Source organism: Entelurus aequoreus, linkage group LG13, assembly GCF_033978785.1.
Source record: "Entelurus aequoreus isolate RoL-2023_Sb linkage group LG13, RoL_Eaeq_v1.1, whole genome shotgun sequence".
NCBI lineage: Eukaryota > Metazoa > Chordata > Actinopteri > Syngnathiformes > Syngnathidae > Entelurus > Entelurus aequoreus.
Window position 1 is genome coordinate 53121215 of NC_084743.1, and position 27877 is coordinate 53149091.

The 27877-nt window shown below is 40.0% G+C and overlaps 1 protein-coding gene across 3 annotated transcripts in view; it reads left to right on the plus strand.

Annotated features, from left to right (window-relative positions):
• The window catches only part of numbl (NUMB like endocytic adaptor protein), a 167918-nt gene that overhangs the window by 69594 nt on the left and 70447 nt on the right, over positions 1 to 27877 (plus strand). The window lies entirely within an intron of this gene.

The window sequence follows — 27877 nt, forward strand, 5'->3', positions numbered from 1 at the left end:
GCATACACTGCATCTTACTATTAGCAAAATTGTAATTTGTTTAATGTTTTTCTTTTTAGACTAGAGATCAATTTACATTTTTATGCAATCACTTTGAAATAACTACATTAAGAGCTTCCTCTGGGAAGCAATACCTTTGTCTTGAATAAAATACATCTGTAAACAAAAACATAGCATTGTACATTGCGTACTTGTGGTCAGTTTGGAATCTGGATAGAGAATAAAAATAGATTTTGAAATGACAGAATCAAAGGACGATGATAAAGAACTTTGGTAGCACGATGGTTCGCGCAACCACTTTCTATTCCTCAAAACGTGGGTGCGATTCTCGGCAACGTCTGTTCTCCATTTTGTTTATCACTGGGAAACATTACATTTATTAAAGAAACACATTATATATTTTTTGTTTTTAACCAGATACCAGAAATCAATAGCTAGATGATAGAGAGGTTTTGTCAAAAAAAAAAAAATTAACTTAAATCTTCTCTGTTCTGTACATCATTGATGGACAGTCATACTCGACTACGAGTGACTGCCGATGATGATGATGTCCAAGTTACATTATATTGTCATCTTCCTCTTTATGCAATTTCTTCAAGGTGACAGATAAACATTATACAACACGCTATATCATATGATTCTACCATCCATCCATCCATCCATCCATCCATCCATCCATCCATCTATCTATTTTCTTCCGCTTATCCGAGGTCGGGTCGCAGGGGCAGCAGCCTAAGCAGGGAAGCCCAGACTTCCCTTTCCCCAGCTACTTCGTCCACCTCTTCCTGGGGGATCCTGAGGCGTTCCCAGGCCAGCCGGGAGACAAAGTCTTCCCAACGTATCCTTGGTCTTCCCCATGGCCTCCTACCGGTCGGACGTGCCCTTAACACCTCCCTAGGGAGGCGTTCGGGTGGCATCCTGACCCGATGCCCGAACCACCTCATCTGGCTCCTCTTGATGTGGAAGAGCAGCGGCTTTACTATGAGCTCCTCCACCCGGCGGAGGAAACTCATTTAGGCCACTTGTACCCGTGATATTGTCCTTTCGGTCATAACCCAAAGCTCTTGACCATAGGTGAGGATGGGAATGTAGATCGACCGGTAAATTGAGAGGTTTGCCTTCCGGCTCAGCTCCTTCTTCACCAGAACGGATCTATACAGCGTCCGCATTACTGAAGAGTTATCTTTATTAGTAATGACAGGTAATCCTCCTCAGCGAAAGGCCACTTCTAAGTCAGAAATCCTCGCCTCCATGGCAGCAAATAAACTACGTTTCTTACAAGTATCATCCCTGGGGGATGAGGACTAGCTAAACATGCTACACTACACTGTAGGAGTATAAGCTAACCGCTAACCGCAAGCACTTGGATGGAAACAAAGGTATAGACACAAAGCATTCTAACTTGTAAATACACGTAAATAAAGGTCTGCAAGGTCCTCTATTCCGCCCATAAAGTCCAATTAAAAAAACATCCAAAAAAGCGCCAACAATACTCCCATTTACATTTCATGAATTGAATATTAACCAGGTGTTAGTGATATAGTTATTATTATAAGCGATAATGCAGATTTATAGCGGGCGGCCTGATCACAAGCTTGTGTGTAATCTTTACATCATCGAGTGGTAAGCTGTTTCCTCGCTTCCCTGCTCCCTGGAAGTTTATTGTAGATCATAAATCATGCCTCTTACCTGGATAGGAGAAGGCTGAGGACGTATTCCGACATGTTGGTACACTTTGACAGTCAAATTAGACCAGAACATGGCAAGAACAACACAAAAGACTCTTGGCTCCACCTCCCTTTTCTTGCGAGTATTGAGTCATTCTTCATCTAAATGAGAATATATAAACATCCTAACAGTCGGCTTCCTAATGACAGCAAAGCTAGTCCAGTAAGTGATGTTTTATTATGTTTGTTGTCTCTCATAAAGTCTGCACTGAGCAGTAATCAGTGATGTTTAAAAAAAAAAAAAAGCAAACGTAATGATGCGTTTTTGAAATTAATGCGCCGTTTATGCTTAAAATGATGAAAATATGGAAATATTAAATGTTATTATAATTGTGCCCGTTACTACATTGCATATAAAACTTTAATGGAGGTGTTTGGATGTTTTTTTATGGGTATTATAGGCAGAATAGAGCGGCTTCCATAAGCTCTATTGTTAGCAGACATTTGATCACTTTAAAAAAAAAAAAACGTTACAATTTTTTTTGAATATCATTCACAATCATTATGAAAGACATTTATTATTTAGAATTCCATTTATTCTAAATAATAAATGTCTTTCATAATGATTGTGAATGATGTGCAAAATTCCTAAAAAAGCACAGTTCAAAAGTTTTTTTAAAAGTGATCAAAAGTCTGCACTTTTTTGGGGAATTTTGACTATCATTCACAAGCATTATGAAAGACATTCTAAATATTAAATGTCATTCACAATCATTATGAAAGACATTCTAAATATTAAATGTCTTTCATAAAGATTGTGAATGATAGTCAAAATTCCAAAAAAATGTGCAGTTCCCCTTTAATGGCAACAAAACAAAGGATTTCAATCAGAGCCAATAGTAGGAAATAAATTAAATCTTGAATTGATATTGTTGCAATCCTGTGTTTTTGTCAGATTATAATTGTGATCAAAAAAGCAATCATTCAATGATATTGAACATTTTAACCAATACTGTCCCTGTAACTGATTGGTATTGGATCAATATCCAAATTTGTAGTATCGCCTAAAATTAATGTAAAGTGTTGAAACAAAGGAAGAATAAGTGCTTCTTACATTTCAACAGAAGTGTACATACAGAAAGTAACCAAATATAGTAGATTAATAATAGTTTTAAGAAAATGTTGCAACTGGAAATGATGCAATATTTTACTGCATATTTAACCAGCTAAATTAGGAGCCTTTGTAACCCGTTTTGAGATGCTTCTATTATATTGTATACGCTAAATTATATATCATGATATATATCGTTATCCCAGGAGGCTGCAATATATATTGCGGTAACATTTTTAGGCCATATCGAAGCATGCATTTAATATTTTCTATAAAAGCGTCTTGGATGCGGGATTTGACAAGAGTGTCGGTTGTGCCAGAATCTTTGAGACCTATTTTTGAAATGTTTGCCTTTTTGCTCGCCGTTTTTAGCGTGATATTTGGTGTCAAATAGTAAAAGGTACAAGTTCAAAAACTCGGGGCCATCAGGAAGGCTTGCCCTCATCACCCAAAGGCGAAGTGGGTGCTGGTGGGCGGCTCCCTCTCTCCATCTCTCCTCCAGTGCCATTGTCCCATCCATGACAAGGCCCACGTGCCCCCCTATTCAGCTTCCCGGTGGGGGGTAGTTGGGCTCTTTGTCTGGCGGCCATTGTGGCAGACACACGCTCCCATTTGACGGACACACGTGCTGATAAAAGAAAAAGGGGGCGGCGGAAGGGTAGGTGGGGCCACCGCTGGCCATTCTTCTCAATGGTGGCGGCGGTGAAAAGACGAGACGCGCTGGCCATCTGTGGTGCGTGTCTGTAATCTCCAATGACTGCACACACGCACACACACACACACACACACGCACTCATTTTGTGTGCAAAAGAATCCCTCTAGTTTTGTCTCACCACAGTTTTGAAAGGGAACAATGCCAATAAGGTGGTTTCTCTTCACTTGTGACAGGTTGTTTTGTGCCAAAATGAGTCACTAAAATGTCTGATATGGTTGGAGTGAGCCTCTTCTGTCACAGAAAGGAACTTCAAGTTTTTTTTTTCATTCCTTGTGCATGTTTGTCAAAAGTAATTATGGATGAGTTACAGTATGTGCCTGTCAGTGTTTTCTAGCAACAGGCCAACACACTACTCCCCTTGTCTGGTTTCCTTTTTGGCCTTCCATGACCCAGACTGCTTGAGGGTCGTCACCTCAGACACACTACTTCCCAATAAATCCCCCACTTTCCATTTTATTTTGTTTCAAGAAGTTCTTGGAACAGGAAGCTCCTGAATGGATTAGTTGGTGTAGCTTGTTTTCCTCCAAATACGAGAGAACAGTTTCGACTTGATGCCTGTTGATCTGTTTCCTTTCTGCAGCATGGTGCAGAGTAGTAAACCACTGTAAAAGTGTGACTTCATAGCAGCAAAGGGCAGTGGAACTTGTTTTATGTCGATGCTCCTCGCTCGGACTGTCTAACTCAGGGGTCCCCTCTAACCACTAGGCCAGGGGTCGGCAACCTTTACCACTCAAAGAGCCATTTTGGCAAGTTTCACAAATTAAAGAAAGTGATGGGAGCCACAAAAAAAAATTTACAATTTAAAATGAAAAACACTGCATACAGAGCTTAAATGCTTTGTGCTATGTTAACCAGGGTCTCCGACACACGCACCGGCACGCACTTTAATGTGGACATTTGATGTTAGTGCAGCCCGCGAGTTTTGAATGAATGGCGCTTGATAGCGTCATACTTGCCAATCCTCTCATTTTTCCCCGGGAGACTCCCGAATATCAGAGCGTGATGACACCGCCCTCTACAGTCTGCCCTAACAGTGTACCTGCTTGATCACACGAAAGTGACAGCAAGGCGTACTACCTCAGCAACCACACATCTTACACTGACGGTGTCAATACCCAGAATCCCATGCAGCACTAACTCTTCCGTACTAGGTCAGCAACCACACATCTTACACTGACGGTACCAATACACATCTTACACTGACGGTGCCAATACACATCTGACACTGACGGTACCAATACACATCTTACACTGACGGTACCAATACCCAGAATCCCATGCAGCACTAACTCTTCCGCTCAACCAACGCAAGGAGAGGGGGGGGGGGTTGATGTGTGGGGGGTTGTGGTAGCGGGGTGTATAATCTAGACGGGAAGAGTTAGGACTGCATGGGATTCTGGGTAATGGTTGTGTTGTGTTTATGTTGTGTTACAGTGCAGATGTTCTCCAGAAATGTGTTTTTCATTCTTTTTTGGTGTGGGTTCACAGTGTGGCGCATATTTGTAACGTAACAATGTTAAAGTTGTTTGATACGGCTACCGTCAGTGTAAGCTGTGTGGCTGATGAGTAAGTATGCTTTGCTGTCTCCTGTGTGTGCGATTAATAACAACATGCAACATGCGGCTGGACTGGCACGCTGTATGTAAATGCTATAGAGGACAATTACTGCAGTGCAATTAGGGCACGCCCTTTATCTAGTATGTATAGTCTAAATAGGATTATTTTTTCCCTGGGAGTTATCTATGAGAGACACTGAGATCCATAAGTCTCCTGGGAAAATCGGGGGGGTCGGCAAGTATGTAGCTGAGCCGCATCAGAGTGGTCAAAGAGCCGCATGCGGCTCCGGAGCCGCGGGTTGCCGACCCCTGCACTAGGCCAATGATCTCTCTCTCTCTCTCGCTCTCGCTCTCGCTCTCGCTCTCTCTCTGTTTGTGTATGTGTATATAAATGTGTGGGGTGCTGGAGCCTATCCCAGCTGCACACAAGTTTTTCTTTAATTAAAAACAACTAGCAACAAATCTAGCATCTTCTTCTGGTGTAATTATAGAATGTACTGTTTGTAATGTTTAGAGACTCTTAACTTCTGTCCTTCGATGTCACCGACAAAAGAGGCTAGCAGCAGTGAGCATGACATCACACTTGCTTCGCGCTGTTGCTCGAGATGGACTTCCTCTTCTTAAGGGCCTACTGAAACCCACTACTACCAACCACGCAGTCTGATAGTTTATATATCAATGATGAAATCTTAACATTGCAACACATGCCAATACGGCCGGGTTAACTTATAAAGTGCAATTTTAAATTTCCCGCTAAACTTCAGGTTGAAAACGTCTATTTATGATGACGTATGCGCGTGACGTTAATCGTTGAAACGGAAGTATTGGTACACCATTGAATCCAATACAAAAAAGCTCTGTTTTCATCTCAAAATTCCACAGTATTCTGGACATCTGTGTTGGTGAATCTTTTGCAATTTGTTTAATGAACAATGAAGACTGCAAAGAAGAAAGTTGTAGGTGGGATCGGTGTATTAGCGGCTGGCTGTAGCAACACAACCAGGAGGACTTACTTGGATAGCAGACGCGCTAGCCGACGCTAGCCGCCGACCGCACGGATGATCGGGTGAAGTCCTTCGTCCTTCCGTCGATCGCTGGAACGCAGGTGAGCACGGGTGTTGATGAGCAGATGAGGGCTGGCTAGCGTAGGTGGAGCGCTGATGTTTTTATCATAGCTCTGTGAGGTCCCGTTGCTAAGTTAGCTTCAATGGCGTCGTTAGAAACAGCATTGTTAAGCTTTGCCAGGCTGGGAATTATTAACCGTGTAGTTACATGTCCATGGTTTAATAGTATTGTTGATCTTCTGTCTATCCTTCCAGTCAGGGATTTATTTATTTTGTTTTTATCTGCATTTGAGCCCGATGCTATCACGTTAGCTCAGTAGCTAAAGAGCTTTGCCGATGTATTGTCGTGGGGATAAAAGTCACTGTGAATGTCCATTTCGCGTTCTCGACTCTCATTTTCAAGAGGATATAGTATCCACAATAGGATCCACAATAGAAAAAGGAGAAAGTGTGGAATCCAATGAACCCTTGTACCCAAGTTACGGTCAGAGCGAAAAAAGATACGTCCTGCACTGCCTCTCTGGTCCTTCACTCTCACTTTCCTCATCCACGAATCTTTCATCCTCGCTCATATTAATGGGGTAATCGTCGCTTTCTCGGTCAAAATCTCTCTCGCTGCATTGTAAACAATGGTAAAATGTGAGGAGTCTTTCCTCCGGTGACGTCACGCTACTTCCGGTATAGGCAAGGCTTTTTTTTTATCAGCGACCAAAAGTTGCGACCTTTATCGTCGTCGTTCTCTACTAAATCCTTTCATCAAAAATATGGCAATATCGCGAAATGATCAAGTATGACACATAGAATGGATCTGCTATCCCCGTTTAAATAAAAACATTTCATTTCAGTAGGCCTTTAATATTTGCAGATTTTGTAGATGGCTGTCTGTAGGTATATCTGCAATATATATAAATATTACCTCCACATTGCAGACATGCTGACAACGCTTCAGACAGTCACAATGGCGTGCGTTTTGTTTACATAAAGTTTCGGTAGCGCGATTTTCAGTGATCAAAGTCTTTTTTCAGTGGTCAAGTTTTCAGTACATCACTTGTCAATAGTGAGCACACCCTGGACAAGTCATCACCTCATCACATGGCCAACACAGATAGACAGACAACATTAGGCTGACCATATTCTGAAATCCCAAAAAGAGGACACATATATGCGTGCCAAGGTGGGTAGCACGCCAAGGCTGGGACTACTCGAACTTGCTTTATAAATAATATATTTATTTAAATAAAGCATTTTTTCTCCTCTGTTGACAGCAGTGTTGGCGCTAGGAATTTTCAAAATGGGGTCCCACAGTAAAGTTTTGGGGTCCAGTCCCACTTTTTTGTAAGCGTTTTGAAAACAAATGACAAATGTATGCATTATCCTGTTATATCTCACATTCTATATTGTGTTTTGGAAAAAGGTTGTCATAAACATTACTTAATTCATTAAAAAATAATAATACAAAAGAAAACAAATGTGTATGCATATGTAAATTTATTCAGTTCACTTTCTTCTTTCCTTCATGGATCTAAACTTTACCGCTGCTGGTAGTTTTTTCTATGTTTTTATTTAATAAGTTGTAGGTGTATTTATTTCAGTATAAAAGTGTAAAAAGTGTTTTGTTTTGGTCATGAAATGATGATAATGGTGTGCCAAGGCATACATACATTTTATATTTAGCGCTTAAATCTCTGTAGTCTACATCAACTTCAGATCTATTCCTCATTTCAAAATGTTTTAGTTTTTTAATGTTGTTTTTTGTTTGTTTGTTTTCCGCCCTTTTTTGTCAAACAAAACTATGTTTTTTATGGCAAACACACAAAATATGCAAAATCTTCCACCAAAATAATTTTTCAAAGTGGAATATTTGATGTGAAGTAATCGGAACCTTTGATAGGTCAATAATTCATAATAACATTGATTTTGATTCAATATTATGTTTTGAGCATTGACAGTTTGAAAGAAAAAACAACAACTTTGTTTTATTAGTCAACATTGCAACTGTTTCTAAATGACATTTCACCTTTAAGCTTTTTTATTTCACTTTTGTTATGTTTTTGTTTATTTTAATAGTATTTTTAGAATGTGCCGTGGGCCTTTAAAACATTAGCTGTGGGCCACAAATGATTAAAAAAAAAAAAAAAAATCTGCGTCCTTTCTGATTTCAATGCGTTAAAAAGACACAAAGTGTGTTAACGCCAACATTGGTTGACAGTATAACAAAATAAGTCACACTTATATTCTGTAACATTCACAGTTTTGGAAATGTTAAAAAAAATGTTTAAAAAAATAATGCACTTTGTGACTTCAATAATAAATATGGCAGTGCCATGTTGACATTTTTTTCCATAACTTGAGTTGATTTATTTTGGAAAACCTTGTTACATTGTTTAATGTATCCAGCGGGGCATCACAACAAAATTAGGCATAATAATGTGTTAATTCCACGACTGTATATATCGGTATCGGTTGATATCAGTATCGGTAAAAAAAGCCATTATCGGACATCTCTAATTTATATATATATATATATATATCTATATATATATATATATATATATAGATATATATATATATATATATATATATATATATATATATATATATACATATGTGTGTGTGTATATATATATATATGTATGTATGTATATATATATATATATATATATATATATATATATATATATATATATATATATATATATATATATATATATATATATATATATATATATATATATATATATATATACACATGTAGCTTGTTACAGCCCATCCATGATTACATCGGCATTATTTTTGTATTGTTTCAGTTTCACAAATTCCTCAGTAAACTCACCAAGACGTCACCGTGGAGTTATTGAGTCTGTTTAGCTGATTGGATTGCTCGCGCAGCTAACATATGGAATAATATTTTTCTTCAAAACATTTTGGGGGTGCGGCTTATAGCTCAGTGCGCTCTATAGTCCGAAAAATATGTTAGTAATAATTCATCAATTTTAGATAATGTTTCTCTTCAAAACTCAAAAGACGCTTGGTATGTGCTTTACACTCTCAAGCACATGTTTCACGAGGCTGAATCTGCAATTTTTCAGCTCCGAAATGAGGCGCTGATACCTTCCGGTTTATTAGCACTGGCGCCAACCATCTCTGATTGTGATCAGGCGCCTTCTCATGGTAAAGCAGTCATGAGTCACTCTCGCCTCTTCTTGCACCACAAAGGCAGCAGGGAGATGTCCTGGAACTTGTCTGACACAGCTTTTATTTCCGTAGATACTTGTGCACAGCCTCACACTTTTACTTCTATTAATCTCGTCCCCTACGACACATCCTTTACATATTAATATATTGAATATAACCCTGAGGACAAAGCTTGTGCTCATCAAAAGAATAGCTGTCACGGCGGGTTTACATTTTCATTGCCGGTATGTGCTCGCGGCAAAGAAATGGAAATCTAAAGTTCTGCAAATCCACACTTACTGTATCACATTCGTATATATCACATATACAGTACATTAACTTTATCTTACTGCATGATTTTATGAACCATTTTCATCTGGGCTTTCAGTGCTTGTTGATAGGACGCGGCCACATCTGTTAAGGTTGTTCAGTCTTTCATCAAAACCGTGATTAGTTTCTTCTTCATACAGTCCCTCTTTGTAAATATTATCTTCCCAAAAGATGTGGTTTGTCTGGTTGCTTGCAGAAGGATATTTGTTGTGTCGGCAAATAGGGAAAGGACAAGACAGCTCTCCCTGTGGGCTGATCTTGATGCATTTCTGAACAGATTTAGGGGTGAGCAGACAGATGGTATCTGTCATTGAGTCAAGCAGATAGACTGACAGACAGATGGATGTGTAGACATCTAGTTAACAGATACATATGCACGAAGCCACCCTTTCACCGTCTGTAATGCACAGAAAAGTGCTATTCAACTGGGAATGACACCCCCAGATTCAGTTCAAAACTTGGGAGGCAAACATAGTAGCAGCAAATCCCTAAAAACACTAGAGCAGTGGTTCTCAAACTTCTTTTCACCAAGTACCTACCACCACAGAAAAAACTTGGCTCTCCAAGTACCACCATAAAGACTAATATTAAGATACAGTCGTGTAGTAGGCCTACTGTAAGTAATCATTGAAAACAAGGTTAAAGTATTTATTGAACAAAAACTGTAAATTTCATCTGCAGTGATGCAGACCCTGCATCGATCCGTCGTGGGGAAGAAAGAGCTGAGCCGGAAGGCAAAGCTCTCAATTTACCGGTCAATTTACGTTCCCGTCCTCACCTACGGTCATGAGCTGTGGGTTATGACGAAAGGACAAGATCACGGGTACAAACGGCCGAAATGAGTTTCCTCCGTCCGGTGGCGGGGCTCTCCCTTAGAGCTAGAGTGAGAAGCTCTGTCATTCAGGAGGAGTAAAGCCGCTGCTCCTCCATATCGAGAGGAGCCAGATGAGGTGGTTCGGGCATCTAGTCAGGATGCCTCCCTGGCGAGGTGTTTAGGGCACGTCTGACCGATAGGAGGCCACGAGGAAGACCAAGAACACGTTGGGAAGATTATGTCTCTCGGCTGGCCTTGGAACACCTTGGGATCCCCCGGGAAGAGCTGGATGAAATGGCTGAGGAGAGGGATGTTTGGGATTCTCTGCTGCCCCCTGACCCGACCTCTGAAAAGCGCAAGAAGATGGATGGATGGTACATTTAATATTTTTGGCCACTTTAACATTACACACAGTTTGAACAGTAACACTGTTTGAATATAGAAATTCAAATTTTCTTTGGTGTACCGCTAGATGAAACCCGCGCACCACTCGTGGTACACATACCGCAGTTTGGGAATCCCTGTACTAGAGTGCTTCTGTTATATAGATTAACTTGGGACTACTGTAAACACATTGGCAGATTCTTGTATTGACATTTTAACCTTTCTAGCAAACAAGAGAACACTGTAGTCCAAACTTGTGATTTACTTAACTAAGGCATTCCACAAGGCACCCCTTTAAGTCCTTTCCTTACAATTTTTTTGTGAAGTGATTGCTCTATCTTGTTTTCTTCATATACAGTCAGTAGTCATTTGTTATTTAGTTACACTTTTAGTGTTCCTCAAGGTTCCAATTTAGGTTTTCTCTTGTTCATCATTTGCGCTATTTAACTAGCGACCTGTGAGTTCAGCTCGAAAAACCTCCAGCAGATTCTTACAAACAGTGCTGTCATAGACATTATTTTGGACTGGCTTTTTTGCGGAAGGTTCTTAAAACAGCCAAGCATTCCTGTATTTTTAACGAAATAACATAACTGTAGAGGACGCCGGTTCTCCAGAATATACAAAATAAGACTAATAATGAAGGGGGAAGGGGGAAGTCCGGCCCCCCGATCCTTAGCTTTATGGAAATGGGGCCCCCAAAACAATTCAGATGAATATCCTTGCGGTCTAGAGCAGTGGTTCTTAACCTGGGTTCGATCGAACCCTAGGGGTTCGGTGAGTCGGCCTCAGGGGTTCGGGGGAGGTCAAAACACACCCGACTCATCGTGTAAATACAACTTCTCCCTATCGGCGTATTACGGATACGGCAACAGCTGACTGGTTTGCAGGTGTGTAATTTGTTGTGAGTTTATGCACTGTGTTGGTTTTGTTGTTTGAACAAGGTGATGTTCATGCACGGTTCATTTTGTGCACCAGTAAAAAAACATGGTAACACTTTAGTATGGGGAACATATTCACCATTAATTAGTTGCTTATTAACATGCAAATTAGTAATATATTGGCTCTTAACTAGTCATTATTAAGTACTTATTAATGCATTATTCGGCATGGCCTTATTATAACCCTAACCCTCTAACCCTAACCAAATAACTCTAAATTAAGTCTTTGTTACTTAGAATATGTTCCCCATACTAAAGTGTTACCAAAAACATATAACTTTGTCTTGAATTTGAAAAAAATAAACATTTAATTTTCACTAAAGAAGGGTTCGGTGAATGCGCATATGAAACTGGTGGGGTTCGGTACCTCCAACAAGGTTAAGAACCACTGGTCTAAAGGTATGGTCATGCAAAAAAAAAAAAGAAACATATTAAAAAAAGAAACCCTAAAAATATAATATCCAGACAGTATCCCTACAGTGCTATGTGCTTTCTAAAAAAAAGCCCACCACAACAACAAAAAAACTCCACCAAATCAATGTGCAGGTACTTTTTCTGTTGAGAAAGGCACTTACAGGCCAAGGACAGGGAGAAGATTGCAGACAAGAGTGATGAGGCAGATGTTAAAAGCTCTAAAAGCCTATTGATTTTTGACTTATGGCCTTGTATATACGTGCTTTACATGCATACATGTCCATAATGCATGAATGTGTTGTTTTGACAGCGTCGTGGAGACAGCGACACTCCCTCAAAATGACTCAGTCCAAAAGTGACCAGTTTAATGTCCAAATAACACCACTACAGTAGAAAAGCTCTTTCTTCTGTAACATTGCTATTTGTTCCCAGTTTGCATAACAGGGCGTTTTTTTTTTCTTTCAGAAATGTGTACAAAACAAACAAATACAAACATCCACTGCAGTGGACGCTGGTTCTGCAGGAAGATATGTACTGTATTTTTTATTGACTGATTGATTGATTGAAACTTTTATTAGTAGATTGCACAGTACAGTACATATTCCGTACAATTGACCACTAAATGGTAACACCCGAATAAGTTTTTCAACTTGTTTAAGTTGGGGTCCACAATAATGGTACAAATATATACTATCAGCATAACACAGTCATCATACAAGTTAATCATCAGAGTATATACAATGAATTATTTATAATCCGGGGGGTGGGATGTGGGATGTGGAGGGGGTTGGGGGTGGGGGGTCCTTATTAGCTTTAAAGGCCTACTGAAACCCACTACTACCGACCATGCAGTCTGATAGTTTATATATCAATGATGAAATCTTAACATTGCAACACATGCCAATACGGCCGGGTTAACTTATAAAGTGCAATTTTAAATTTCCCGCTAAACTTCCGGTTGAAAATGTCTATGTATGATGACGTATGCGCGTGACGTCAATCGTTGAAACGGAAGTATTCGGACCCCATTGAATCCAATACAAAAAGCTCTGTTTTCATCTCAAAATTCCACAGTATTCTGGACATCTGCGTTGGTGAATCTTTTGCAATTTGTTTAATGAACAATGAAGACTGCAAAGAAGAAAGTTGTAGGTGGGATCGGTGTATTAGTGGCGGACTACAGCAACACAACCAGGAGGACTTTGAGATGGATAGCAGACGCGCTAGCCGCCGACCTCACCTTGACTTCCTCCGTCTCCGGACCGCCGACCGCATCTATGATCGGGTGAAGTCCTTCGTCGCTCCGTCGATCGCTGGAACGCAGGTGAGCACGGGTGTTGATGAGCAGATGAGGGCTGGCGTAGGTGGATAGCTAATGTTTTTAGCATAGCTCTGTGAGGGCCCGTCGCTATGTTAGCTTCAATGGCGTCATTAGCAACAGCATTGTTAAGCTTCGCCAGCCTGGAAAGCATTAACCGTGTATTTACATGTCCATGGTTTAATAGTATTGTTGACTTTCTGTCTATCCTTCCAGTCAGGGGTTTATTTCTTTTGTTTCTATCTGCATTTAAGCCCGATGCTATCACGTTAGCTCCGTAGCTAAAGAGCTTCGCCGATGTATTGTCGTGGAGATAAAAGTCACTGTGAATGTCCATTTCGCGTTCTCGACTCTCATTTTCAAGAGGATATAGTATCCGAGGTGGTTTAAAATACAAATCCGTGATCCACAATAGAAAAAGGAGAAAGTGGAATCCAATGAACCCTTGTACCTAAGTTACGGTCAGAGCGAAAAAGATACGTCCTGCACTGCACTCTAGTCCTTCACTCTCACGTTCCTCATCCACGAATCTTTCATCCTCGCTCAAATTAATGGGGTAATCGTCGCTTTCTCTGTCCGAATCGCTCTCGCTGCATTGTAAACAATGGGGAAATGTGAGGAGCCTTTCCACCTGTGACGTCACGCTACTTCCGGTACAGGCAAGGCTTTTTTTATCAGCGACCAAAAGTTGCAAACTTTATCGTCGATGTTCTCTACTAAATCCTTTCAGCAAAAATATGGCAAAATCGCGAAATTATCAAGTATGACACATAGAATGGATCTGCTATCCCCGTTTAAATAAAACAATTTAATTTCAGTAGGCCTTTAATAGACTGTCCTTTGCTGTATGTTATAGTTATATATTTCCTTAAGTAGTTATCAATTTGTCTTATTAAAAATATTTAATTATTAGGTATTTTTTTGGCATACATGCTCACACCCATACAGACAGTGCTATTTTCCTTACATCCACTAGGGGTGCTATTAAACAGATAACATGAAAAGAAGACTCCTTTACAACAATAATATCAGATGATGGCTTATTTCAAAGCTGACTTTTTTTATTCTGTATCGACATTGCCTTCTCCACATTTCCACCCTCCTTTTCTTTAACGCTACACTTGATCAATGTCCACAAAGAATACCAGTGGTTGTCACGGGATACGGTTGCCATGCAGAGGCAAGTTTGTCACATGGTCCTCGCTTGTCTGTTGTAACTTGGGATGGCGTGTCAATTAGCCTCACAGAGTGCAGTTTGGACCAGCTGCTGCTACCTAGTTGGGGCTTTACACCCAACACACACACACACACACACACACATGCACACGCACGTGCCACAAATCTTGGAGTAGAAAGCTGCTGACAATCTAATGTAGTTGACAAACACATTAGTGTGCGCTTGTGTCCAGAAGCCACTTGAGGGCACACTCACACACTCCTCCTACCGCCTAGTCGGGCAGTATCACTCTTCAAGAATCAGAACCCATCCGCAGAACAGCAGACACACACTGATAGTGCTGAAGGAGTGGATGGATGAAGACCGCAAGATGCTGAAAAAGAACGTAAAGTGAAATAAACCGTGATATTGACCACAAAGCAACATTTATTTATACAGCCTGTTAGTTTAAATCATTGGATGGTGTGTGTGTGTTTGTGTTTGTTTGGATACAGCTCTGAAAATAAAGACAAAATATGCACAGGTATTGTTTACCAATATTGAAGTCAATTAGGCACATTCTTCAGACAAAATTAACAAAAGTTAGAATATTACACAAAAATAACAAATAAAAATTTGAACCGGCCCGAATCCTCCTACAAAAATGGCTGACGACCTACGCGTCCGTGCGTCCTGTCCTGGTGAACATGTGTACAGTACACATCTGAGGACGGCGTGGCGCTGTTGGGAGAGTGGCCGTGCCAGCAACCTGAGGGTTCCTGGTTCAATCCCCACCTTCTACCAACCTCGTCACGTCCATTGTGTCCTTGAGCAAGACACTTCATCCTTGCTCCTGATGGGTCGTGGTCAGGGCCTTGCATGGCAGCTCCAGCCATCAGTGTGTGAATGTGTGTGTGTGAATGTGGAAATAGTGTCAAAGAGCTTTGGGTACCTTGAAGGTAGAAAAGCGCTATACAAGTATAACCCATTTATCTTGGCAAAATATGGCACGTTTTCAAGTGTGCTACAGCCCTTTAAAAAGGTTTTAGTTGGAGGAATGAAAATATTTGAAATAGCTAAAGGAGGTTTGATTAGATCTCCCGACATGCAGATCACGCATGTAAAATGTCAGTTAATGATGACAGGGCGCTTTATATGAAGTTTAAGTTAAATCAGAAATATATTCCTAGCCCCTTCCAGCTTCGTCACTGATAAGAATCCAATGGCAAATTGCCCTGAATGTTGCTACTGTGCCCTCGGGATAGGTATCGAATTTTTTACTTTTACAGGCACTGACTGAATTCCATCAGTACTACTGGGTATCGATTTCCGTAAAATCAGACGGTGCCATATTTCGATACTGTTCAGTGTTGGCGTTAACGCACTTTTTGTGTTTTTTTACGCATTGAAATCAGGAAGGACGCCAAATTGGACGTGGATTTTATTTTTATTTGTTTACCGATTATCGCTTTCCGCCGATGTTTTGTTTTGTTTATATTTGCCAGGTCAAATTATTGACTATTCATTATTGGTCGACTTCAAAGTAATGGACTTTCCAGTACAATTTCTTAAATTTTGATTTGCCGAAAGTTTTATCGATCATAAATACTGCATTTCCGGTATTAGGACTCCCGCGTGTTATTGTTTTTGTCATGGCGAGCAATAAACCCAAGAAGCGAAATTTCAATGAAAAGTGGCTTAATGAGCCACTTTTCAGCAAATGACTCACTTATGACGATGGAAAGATGTTTTGCACGGCATTTAAACGGGCTAAGAAAAAGAACATCTTTACGCCCGTGTGCACTGATTTTCAAAGATCCAGCCTCACCAGGCGACAAGAAACACCCTCCAATTTTGCTCCCTACAGTTCCGCTCTTTGGTCAGAATGACGAGGCCGTCGATTCGTTACAACTCTTTATTGATCTTTTCCGCAAAGCCCACCGGACGTCCACCATGCTATTAACACTCCTGAACATACTAGCACTCCCTCTCCTAACTTGCCCACTCACTTACACACGTCACTCACCCCACACACCGCCATTCTTAAAGGGGAACACACAGCTTATGGCCATCACAAAGCCAGAGATGAAATGCTAGAGACATTGAGTGCCACTGTATTATATGACATTGAAAATAACTTGCAAAATGCAAAGTTTATTGGCATTATTTGCCATGAAAGTGTAGATAAGGCTTTTTTTAAATGACTGATGATCTACATACACTGAGAATAGTCAATACAATTTGTTATAGGCATGTATGCCCTGGCACACCATTATCATCATTTCATGACCGAAGCAAACAACTTTTTACACTTTTATACTGAAATAAATACACCTACAACTTATTGAATGGAAATATAGAAAAAAATACCGGCAAGCAGTAAAGTTTAGATCCATGAAGGAAAGAAGAAAGTGAATGAATGTTTATAACTGAATAAATTTACATATGCATAAGCATGTGGTTTTTTTTTATGAACTAAGTAAAGTTTATGACAACTTTTTTCCAAAACACAATATAGAATGTGAGTTATAACAGGATAATCCATACATTTATCATTTGTTTTCAAAACGGTTACCAAAAAGTGGGACCCCAAACATTTACTGTGGGACCCCATTTTTAAGACTCGATGGGGTCCATGGGGTCCCTCATTTTGAAAAGCCCTAGCGCCAACACTGCTGTTGTTACACGTGCCGTCCCGTCCGGTTGCAGACTCCTCATGTCCGAAACATTGGCTCACGTAAACAATCACTCAGGCAGCACTTAGGGCGGACTCAGCCAAACTCCCTCTAAGTCAGGAGTGTCCAAACTTTTTGCCTCCCAAGGGCCAACGTGAACATGTACCAAATGGGCTGCAGGACAAAATATAGCGATTTTAGGTAGGGGTGCCTCGATATAACTTTTTCACTTCCAATACAAAACTAATATTGTAGCCTTGAGAATTGACTGATACCAATACAAATTTGATACAACATCACCAGGAATCATACATACTTTTATGTAGTGTGTAGTGTTAAAAAAAAAAGTTTGATCAAGTGAAATTAGTCAAATGAAAAACACTAACCTACTAACTACTGTCTAGAATAGAATTATGCTCTCTTTAAGTTGATGTGGTGGGGTAATTGTCTTTTTTGGCGACACCTGATGGCCACAATAATTCATAAAGTTAAGCGATATGGTGCAGTAAATTCAATGATGCGGACACATATGTTACTGGATACTTTCTAATAAGCTTCTACCTTGGGAGACTTTATATGTGTAAGTAATATGCAACTATAAGGATTTGATACTTGTGTAAATTGATTGTTGTACACTGCAATATTGTTTAAATATTATAACGTATGTCTAGCTTGTGTGCTATTGTGTGCTTAGCTGTTGTGTAACTACTAGTAGCCTAAAGCCTACCATGTTAACCTTTTGTAAATGAGTAAAAAAATACAAGAAAAGGAAAGAAAAGGCCAACCATGTGTGCTTATTGGAGGTAATCTAGATGTTAAATTTTAGTCCAGCTTTAAACGGGCTGCATCAGTCCAATTCGACAATGATTAATTATTTTTCTTAGGGTTGTATAAATCCACTCCATTCTACTGCAGTATTTTTTTAAGGTAGCTTGTAGACTTGCCTGTAAAGCAAATTTATTCAACTGGCGGCCTGCGGGTCACATCCGGCTCGCCAAAGCTTTTAATTTTGCCCGCCGGATAACACCCAACTAGGCTCTATGAAACCATTCAAAAGAGAGTTGATCATGTATGCAGTAATCCCATAACCCCGCAGCAAAGCACAAGTCACAATGAAACAGCAGTGGGCAAGTACAAGAATATGGCACTTTCGACCCTGAAAAAGTATGAATGTATTGAAATAGCTGACTTTGTGATGTCTTTTGTTTTCATGGTCATGTTGTTTTTGTACTGTTTAACTTTGGCATCAAAACATGTAGTGCTGAATTTCACCAGCAGAGGGGGATAAAGCTACACCTTGGGTTTAATTGTGTTAAACCACGTGTGCCATGTTTCAGAATCAGAATCAGAAATACTTTAATAATCCCCGAGGGGAAATTAACATTTGCAGCACAATCCCATTCAAGAGCATACAAACATTACAGGGAGACAGAACAGGATCGCTGACGGGTCTGCCAACTTCCGGTGCCCCTTACAAAAAAAGGTTAGAAACAGGTAAACGCTGGGGACGGGGGGGGGGGGCGGGGGGGAATAAATAATTCAGTCTAAGCCTGCGCCCCTGGAGAGGAGGTCCAGACTGAGGCCAAGGGGAAAAAAACTCATAGCCATAAGAGGGAAACATCAAACATTCAAGAACAAAAAGGACATTAAAGACATTAAAAGAGCAGAGCTGATTTTTGCTGTTTTGTTTGCTGTGTGTATTAACACTAAACCTTCTGTTTTGTGTTTTTATGTAACATACATAATGGACATTAGTTACATAAAATACACAATGGATGTTGTATTTTTGTACAAACCTAAATTAAGGAAGATGTATGAAGAAATAAAACTGGGGGAAAAAAATATTCAAAAGAAGGAACATCAATCATCAACTCAAAGCGGTTAACTATCTGTCTAGCTGCACACGCTGGAAACGAGTAGCGAGGGCAAAATAATGCATTTTTTCACAGTGCGGTGTGAAAGCTGATGTGTTTACTTTGTAATTAGGTAAACGCAGTCTCAAAGGAATATAACCTGTGGAGGCACTTTGTAAAATAAACATCCACATTTTGATGTGCGGCCCCCTAACTCCTTGGGCTCCTGAAACTGTGGCCCTCTTCATCATGTAGTCGAATAGCCCTGCTCTAAACCTATCAAAAATGCTCAAATCTGTAATCATTTAAATAAACAGTAGCCTAATAGGACTCTTGTCCTCTGCCTGAAACCCAAAAATGCCTCTAGGTCACGTGATTGCAACTCAGCAATTTCCAAGCTCTTTGAATGTTCTGAACGCCTGTTTGCATGCCGGTGTAGTACGAGCAGATGAATTGTGCCAGGAATAGTTGTGCCATAGTGGCGGTCTGCATGCTGGACCTCAACTACCCAAAGCTGATTGATTCTTAAATCAACAGCACATTTGTTAGTCCTTAATGATCAATTAATCACCAAAGCACTCATTATGCTTATCCCTGTCTACTGTAAAAATCAATTTGCAAAGGTTTTGGGTTCCTTATAAGTAGATTACAAAGTATTGCTGTTTGCATAATACTCCTAATTGGATGGGTTAATTACAGTGAGTTAGTAACCAATAGGTTATCATAGCTGGTTATTTTATGCACGTCTGCGCTCATTGGCCTGCAGCTCAGTTAGTCAAGTCAAAGTGTGGAACATTTCCTAATGCAGATCATTAATTGTGGCGCACACACACCTCCGCACAAGGGAGGATGTATGTGTGGTGCAGGGTTTGTGTGCAGGTGGAGACAACACACAAGTGCATAATGTGCATTACCATCCTTCATTCATTCTTGTATCTTATTTAACATAAAAAAAATACAAAGCTATACAAAGCATCATCTAATTTGTGTTAAAGCTCTTTCTTGTGTTTGCTGCAGCTGTGTCTTCACTTCTTTGCTTATTTTTAGACCTAACTCTTTCTCACCCTCCTCTTCCTACTGTCTGTACATCTAATTCCTGGAGGGCTGCAGAAGAAAGGAAAAGCAGGACCAGTTACTTGTAGTCAGAAATACAGAGCAAAAGCCAGTATTTCAGTGGAATTGTACATGCACGGAAGGTAGAATTATTGAATGTATCCTAGGGATAGCCAAATAGGACTCATATGAGGTGAAGGCAATACAAAACCTTTGTTTGTCAAAGAGGAATATGTTTTTGCTTTGAATTCATACATACTTAATTGAACAAATACGGCGTGCATTGCAGGAGAGTGACTCCTCAGGTTGCATACTTGGTGCATTTTTCCCCAGACTAAATTTGTATTTTGGTGTCAACATAACAAAATTCCAGCGGTGAGTCATTCCAACGTTTTTCACAATACCCTGTCTGGCAGCAGAGACACATTTTTGTCATTCAAAATACAAAGGAGTGAGTGTCCTTTTTCACAAACATACAGGAGCTCTGCCCAAGTCAAATATAGTCTACATACAGTAAGAAGGGGATTCATATTCATACGCGTAAATCCTAAACAAATGTATCCACTTTGGCCGCCAGATGGCAGTAGAATGTTGAATATATTAAAATGTTATGGCAATTCCATCTTTGACCATAGTCAGTTGCTATGTTGAGTGGCGCTTTCCATCATTTTCAGCAGACTGCTTTGCAAAATGATTAACCCCTGCCCCTTATTTCACCCAGGAATGGGGCCATATGAATCCCTTCCCTACTGTGACAAATAGAGCTTGGAACCGCAGGCTACCTCACGATACAATACGCCATACATGGCTTCTGATCGCGCTGATATCTCGTAATGGTGATAAGGTAGATCACAATGTATTTGACCGGCTTTCCACTCGTGACAGATAAATACAGCAAAAACGCTGAATTAGTGGGAGCCCTGGGCGTGTTTCTTTTCAATGAGATGCAGATGGAAATCAGCCTTTGTCTACTATCTGTCACATTTATCATTTATATGTTCATTAATGTGCATTGTATCATGTCACAAAGGTATAACAAATGGCAACTTCCTATGAAGAGTTTTATTGTACATCTATAAACAAGCTCTTTGGTGTGTCTAGTGCACAGGTGTCAAACTCTTTTGTGCGTCTTCAATGAACGCAATAAATATACCTACTCAGTGGCCTAGTGGTTAGAGTGTCCGCCCTGAGATCGGTAGGTTGTGAGTTCAAACCCCGGCCGAGTCATACCAAAGACTATAAAAAAAATGGGACCCATTACCTCCCTGCTTGGTACTCAGCATCAAGGGTTGGAATTGGGGGTTAAATCACCAAAATGATTCCCGGGCGCGGCACCGCTGCTGCCCACTGCTCCCCTCACCTCCCAGGGGGTGAACAAGGGGATGGGTCAAATGCAGAGGACAAATTTCACCACACCTAGTGTGTGTGACAATCATTGGTACTTTAACTTTTAACTTTAACTTTAAAATGCATAATGAAAGACGTCTCGCCATGCAGGAGAGATACATAGTAATATATTTCCCAAATAAAAATACAAACAACATTTAAGCAGGCACCATTCAACAGTAATAAAATTATAAAAGGAAATTATTGAATTGACAATATGTCTATTATTTTTTAGTTAGTCAGCACAAATATGTTGACAAATGTACGTATTCTGCTCACTAAACAGACGCAATACACTCAGCTTTGCTTGTGCTATCAAGTTTGCATGCTTTTTGGTACACCCAAACCTTTAGTAAATCAGGCCCTAAGTGATGAATACATTTTAACAGAAATGTAGATAAAATCATGTTTCAACAGAAAATAACCAGATATTAACAGTAAATTAGCAAGTACCGTATTTTCTGGACCATAGAGCGCACTGCTGATGAGCAGGTCTATTCCGGTCTTTTTTCATACAAAAGGCGCACCGGATTATAAGGCGCAAAAAAGGGTCATGTTGTGATTTTTTTCAAAATTTAAAACACTTCCTTGTGGTCTACATCAGTGTTTTTCAACCTTTTTTGAGCCAAGGCACATTTTTTGTGTAGAAAAAATCCGGAGGAACACTACCAGCAGAAATCATTAAAAAACTAAACTCAGTTCACAGTAAAAAGTTGTTGTTGCAATTGTTGGCTATGACTTTAAACCATAACCAACCATGCATAAATATAGCTCTCGTCTCAAAGTAGGTGTACTGTCATGACCTGTCACATCACGCCGTGACTTATTTAGAGTTTTTTGCTGTTTTCCTGTGTGTAGTGTTTTAGTTCTTGTCTTGCGCTCCTGTTTTGGTGGCCTTTTCTCTTTTTTTGGTATTTTCCTGTAGCAGTTTCATGTCTTCCTTTGAGCGATATTTCCCGCATCTGCTTTGTTTTAGCATTCAATAATATTTTTGTTTTTTTTTATCCTTCTTCGTGGGGACATTGTTGATTGTCATGTCATGTTCGGATGTACATTGTGGACGCCATCTTTGCCCCACAGTAAGTCTTTGCTGTCGTCCAGCATTCTGTTTTTGTTTACTTTGTAGCCAGTTCAGTTTTAGTTTCATTCTGCATAGCCTTCCCTAAGCTTCAATGCATTTTCTTAGGGGCACATACCTTTTGTTTATTTTTTGTTTAAGCATTAGATACCTTTTTACCTGCACACTGCCTCCCGCTGTTTCCGACATCTACAAAGCAATTAGCTACCGGCTGCCACCTACTGATATGGAAGAGTATTACACGGTTACTCTGCCCAGCTCTAGACAGCACCGACACTCAACAACAACAACACATAATTTGTAGACTATAATTACTGGTTTGCAAAAAATATTTTTAACCCAAATAGGTGAAATTAGATAATCTCCCACGGCACACCAGACTGTATCTCACAGCACACTAGTTTACATAACATGTAATGGTGGTTCCTTGGTCAAAATGTTGCATATATTATGTTTTACAGATCATCTTCAAGCCGCTTTCTGACAGTCGCTTCAGGATGCGCCGTTTTCTGGGCGGTCTTATTTACGTGGCTCACCTTCGGCAGCGTCTTCTCCCCATCATCTTTGTTGTAGCGGTGTAGCGTGCAAGGACGGGAGTGGCAGAAGTGTCAAAAGATGGAGCTAACTGTTTTAATGACATTCAGACTTTACTTAAATCAACAACGAAGCAGCATCTCCTCATCCGTGGCTCACTAGTGCAACAACAACGCTGGAAATGTGTCCCATGAAAAACCGTCCGACCGGAACTCTCTAATAACTAAAGGTGAATTATGAAAACCCACTACACTGGTAGTTTTTAGCGCTTTAATAGCGAGATATAACTTAGAACTTTACGCTACTTTATATTAGAAATGAAAATCAGCAGAGGGTGAATGCCCTATAACAAGAAGATAGTGAAAAAGAAGAAACTTATCGACTACGGTATCGTCACGGACTACAGTGGCGGACGTGCGCACATTTTCAGGACTTATGCAGATCTCAAATACACATCAGCAGCTACCAGAAGGTAAGAAAAGTTGGTTTTGCATAATATTGCGAAACAATGCCAGATAATATGTCTGCTGATGGGTGCCGTTTTGCGGTCCTTATACACACACCATAGTAACACTTGTATCTCTGATTATGGTAGCCATCAAGCGGTGCGGCTTCAAAGTCATACTAAAGCATTTTGACAGGTTTTTGAGTGCCGTTTGTAATGTTCTTTATTTTCAATGGAACATTTAAAGGCCTACTGAAACCCACTACTACCGACCACGCAGTCTGATAGTTTATATATCAATGATGAAATCTTAACATTATAACACATGCCAATACGGCCGGGTTAACTTATAAAGTGACATTTTAAATTTGCCGCTAAACTTCCGGTTCGAAACGCCTCTGAGGATGACGTATGCGCGTGACGTAAACCGGCGAACACGGGTATGCCTTCCACATTGAAGCCAATACGAAAAAGCTCTGTTTTCATTTCATAATTCCACAGTATTCTGGACATCTGTGTTCGTGAATCTGTTTCAATCATGTTCATTGCATTATGGAGAAGGAAGCCGAGCAAGCAAAGAAGAAAGTTGTCGGTGCGAAATGGACGTATTTTTCGAACGTAGTCAGCCACAACAGTACACAGCCGGCGCTTCTTTGTTTACATTCCCGAAAGATGCAGTCAAGATGGAAGAACTCGGATAACAGAGACTCTAACCAGGAGGACTTTTGTCTTGGATACACAGACGCCTGTAGAGAACTGGGACAACACAGACTCTTACCAGGATTACTTTGATTTGGATGACAAAGACGCAGACGTGCTACTGTGAGTATGCAGCTTTGGCTTTTTTTTGCGTATGTACGTAACTTTTTTAAAATATATAAGCTTTATGAACCTTGGGTTAGGTGAACGGTCTTTTGGGCTGAGTGATTGTGTGTGTTGATCATGTGTTTGAATTGTATTGGCGTGTTCTATGGAGCTAGGAGCTAGCAGAGGAGCTAGGAGCTAGCATAACACGTACCGTACCGTACGTGCGCGTCACGTACGTAACTTTTTAAAAATATATGAGCTTTATGAACCTTGGGTTAGGTGAACGGTCTTTTGGGCTGAGTGATTGTGTGTGTTGATCAGGTGTTTGAATTGTATTGGCGTGTTCTATGGAGCTAGGAGCTAGCAGAGGAGCTAGGAGCTAGCATAACAAACACGCAGGTGTTATTATGCAGGATTAATTTGTGGCATATTAAATATAAGCCTGGTTGTGTTGTGGCTAATAGAGTATATATATGTCTTGTGTATATTTACTGTTGTAGTCATTCCCAGCTGAATATCAGGTACCGTGAGTATGCAGCCTTGGCTGCTAAACATTCGATAACTTGACCGTATATGCGCGTCACGTACGTAAATTTTTTAAAAATATATAAGATTTATGAACCTTGGGTTAGGTAAACGGTCTTTTGGGCTGAGTGATTGTGTGTGTTGATCAGGTGTGTGAATTGTATTGGCGTGTTCTATGGAGCTAGGAGCTAGCAGAGGAGCTAGGAGCTAGCATAACAAACACGCAGGTGTTTTTATGCAGGATTAATTTGTGGCATATTAAATATAAGCCTGGTTGTGTTGTGGCTAATAGAGTATATATATGTCTTGTGTTTATTTACTGTTGTAGTCATTCGCAGCTGAATATCAGGTCACCCCCGGCTCTCACAGCATCTTCCCTATCTGAATAGCTTCAACTCCCCACTAGTCCTTCACTTGCACTTTACTCATCCACAAATCTTTCATCCTCGCTCAAATTAATGGGGAAATTGTCGCTTTCTCGGTCCGAATCTCTCTCACTTCATGCGGCCATCATTGTAAACAATAGGGAACTTCGTATATGTTCAACTGACTACGTCACGCTACTTCCGGTAGGGGCAAGCCTTTTTTTTATCAGATACCAAAAGTTGCAATCTTTATCGTCGTTGTTCTATACTAAATCCTTTCAGCAAAAATATGGCAATATCGCGAAATGATCAAGTATGACACATAGATCTGCTATCCCCGTTTAAATAAAAAAAAATTCATTTCAGTAGGCCTTTAAAGTTTTGGTGTTGTTTACTGGCGTCATATTGCAAGCTACACATATCTCTTATGTGTAGCTACCATCTGCTGGTCACACTTATCATTACACCATGTACCAAATAAAATTGCTTTGAGGTCGGTGAGCACAACCAGAAATATTCCGTACATTAGGCGCACTGGGTTATAAGGCTCACTGTCGATTTTTGAGAAAATTAAAGGATTTTAAGTGCGCCTTATAGTCCGAAAAATATGGTATATTAATAATAGTTTAGCGGAAATGGCCTATCATAGCAGCACAACGGCTATGAACGAACATTTGAAAAGAAAACCATCAACCAGTCAATCGTCCGCGTGAGCATACGTTGTCATCATTACACAAAAACATGAATGTGTCATTTGTATCTGCTAGGGGTGTAACGGTACGTGTTTTGTATTGAACCGTTTCGGTACGGGGCTTTCGGTTCGGTACAGGGGTGTACCGAACGAGTTTCTAAGCTAAAGCTAAAGTCTTAACAAGCTGCTTTGCTCCTTCTGCTTCTGTCTCAGCACACAGCATTGTCCCACCCACACAACCATCTGATTGGTACACAGAAAGCGCTAACAGCCAATCAGCAGTGCATATTCAGATTGTTAACAGCCAATCAGCAGTGCGTATTCAGAGCGCATGTAGTCAGCGCTTCAGCGTGTAGCAGATAGGTGTTTAGCAGGTGAGCATCAGGCAGCGGACTCTCCCCAAATGATAATAAACACCTCCCAGTCAACTACTAGTAACATCACTATGAGCCCGTTGACCTTCTAGAAACTTAAACTGCAGCTCAGCTCGCTCGCAGTCCTGGCTTGAGGTGAAGGCTAATTACCTCTCAGTTCCAGCTACATCGACCCCTTCTGAGCGCCTATTTTCAGCTGCTGGGAATATTGTAAACAAGAAAAGAACCAGAGCATGTAGACATGCTAACCTTTCTTCATTACAACTGTTAGTCACTCACTGGAATGAGTGGAATTGGTTATTGTGTACTGTGTTGGACTGGATGTTTATTTTGCACATTTTAAAAGCAATACTTAATGTTTACAGTGCTCCAGAATATTGAGAGTGGCACTTTTTTATATTGGATGTTTATCTTTATTTTTGCACATTTTAGCAAATAAGCAATACTTTCACTTTTGTTGAATTGTTTACACTGTTGTTACAGAATATTTCGTTTTGCACTTTTTTGTATTGGATGTTTATCTTTATTTTTGCACATTTTAAAGCAAAATAAGCAATACTTTTACTTTTGAAATGCCTATACTATTGCAGAATATTAAGATTTGCACTGGATGTTTACTTTTATATTTGCACATTAAAAAGCAAATAAGCTACTTTTAATTTTGTTAAATGTTAAAAGTTTTAAATGTTTACATTGTTACAGAATATTTTGTCATGTTGTTGTCAATGTTGACTGAGTGGCCATACTTTTTTTTTTTGTAAATAAAAGCCATGCCTTTTGAAAAAACTGGCCTACATTTATTTTTTCATCTTCATTTTAAATAAAATAAAATAAAAAATAATCGGTAAAAGGAAAAATAATCTATAGATTAGTCGAAAAAATAATCTATAGATTAATCGAAAAAATAATCTATAGATTAACCGATTAATTGAAAAAAAAATATCTATAGATTAATCGATAGAAAAATAATCGTTAGCTGCAGCCTTAATGTTATGTCATACGTAACCCGTTTGGAAATGTTTTTTCTATTATCATTTATATGTCAAATAATACATTGTGATATATATCGTTACCGCAGGATGCTGCAGTATGTATCGCGATATAGATTCCAGGCCATGTAACCCACCCGGTCATATTGCGAGTTACGCTTCAATATGATGCTCTTCTTCTTGACCTTGTGCAGTTCGACCTCCAGCACTTATCTAACCCTTTCCCCAGGCCCACATTTCACCCTCTCCCCTAGTGCACTCCTGACCAGTGTGCCGAGAGCAGATGTAGAGCGAAGAAAAGTGTGTCAGGACCCGCCATGACTCCCTCAACCATCACTCCCCCACACTTTCCTATTTCTCCTTTTTTTTCTTTCTTTTTTTTCCTCATCCAGTCCCTCTCTCTCTAGTCCATTCCCGCTCCCAGGATTTGGGACAGACATTGATTTGTCATTCATTCATAG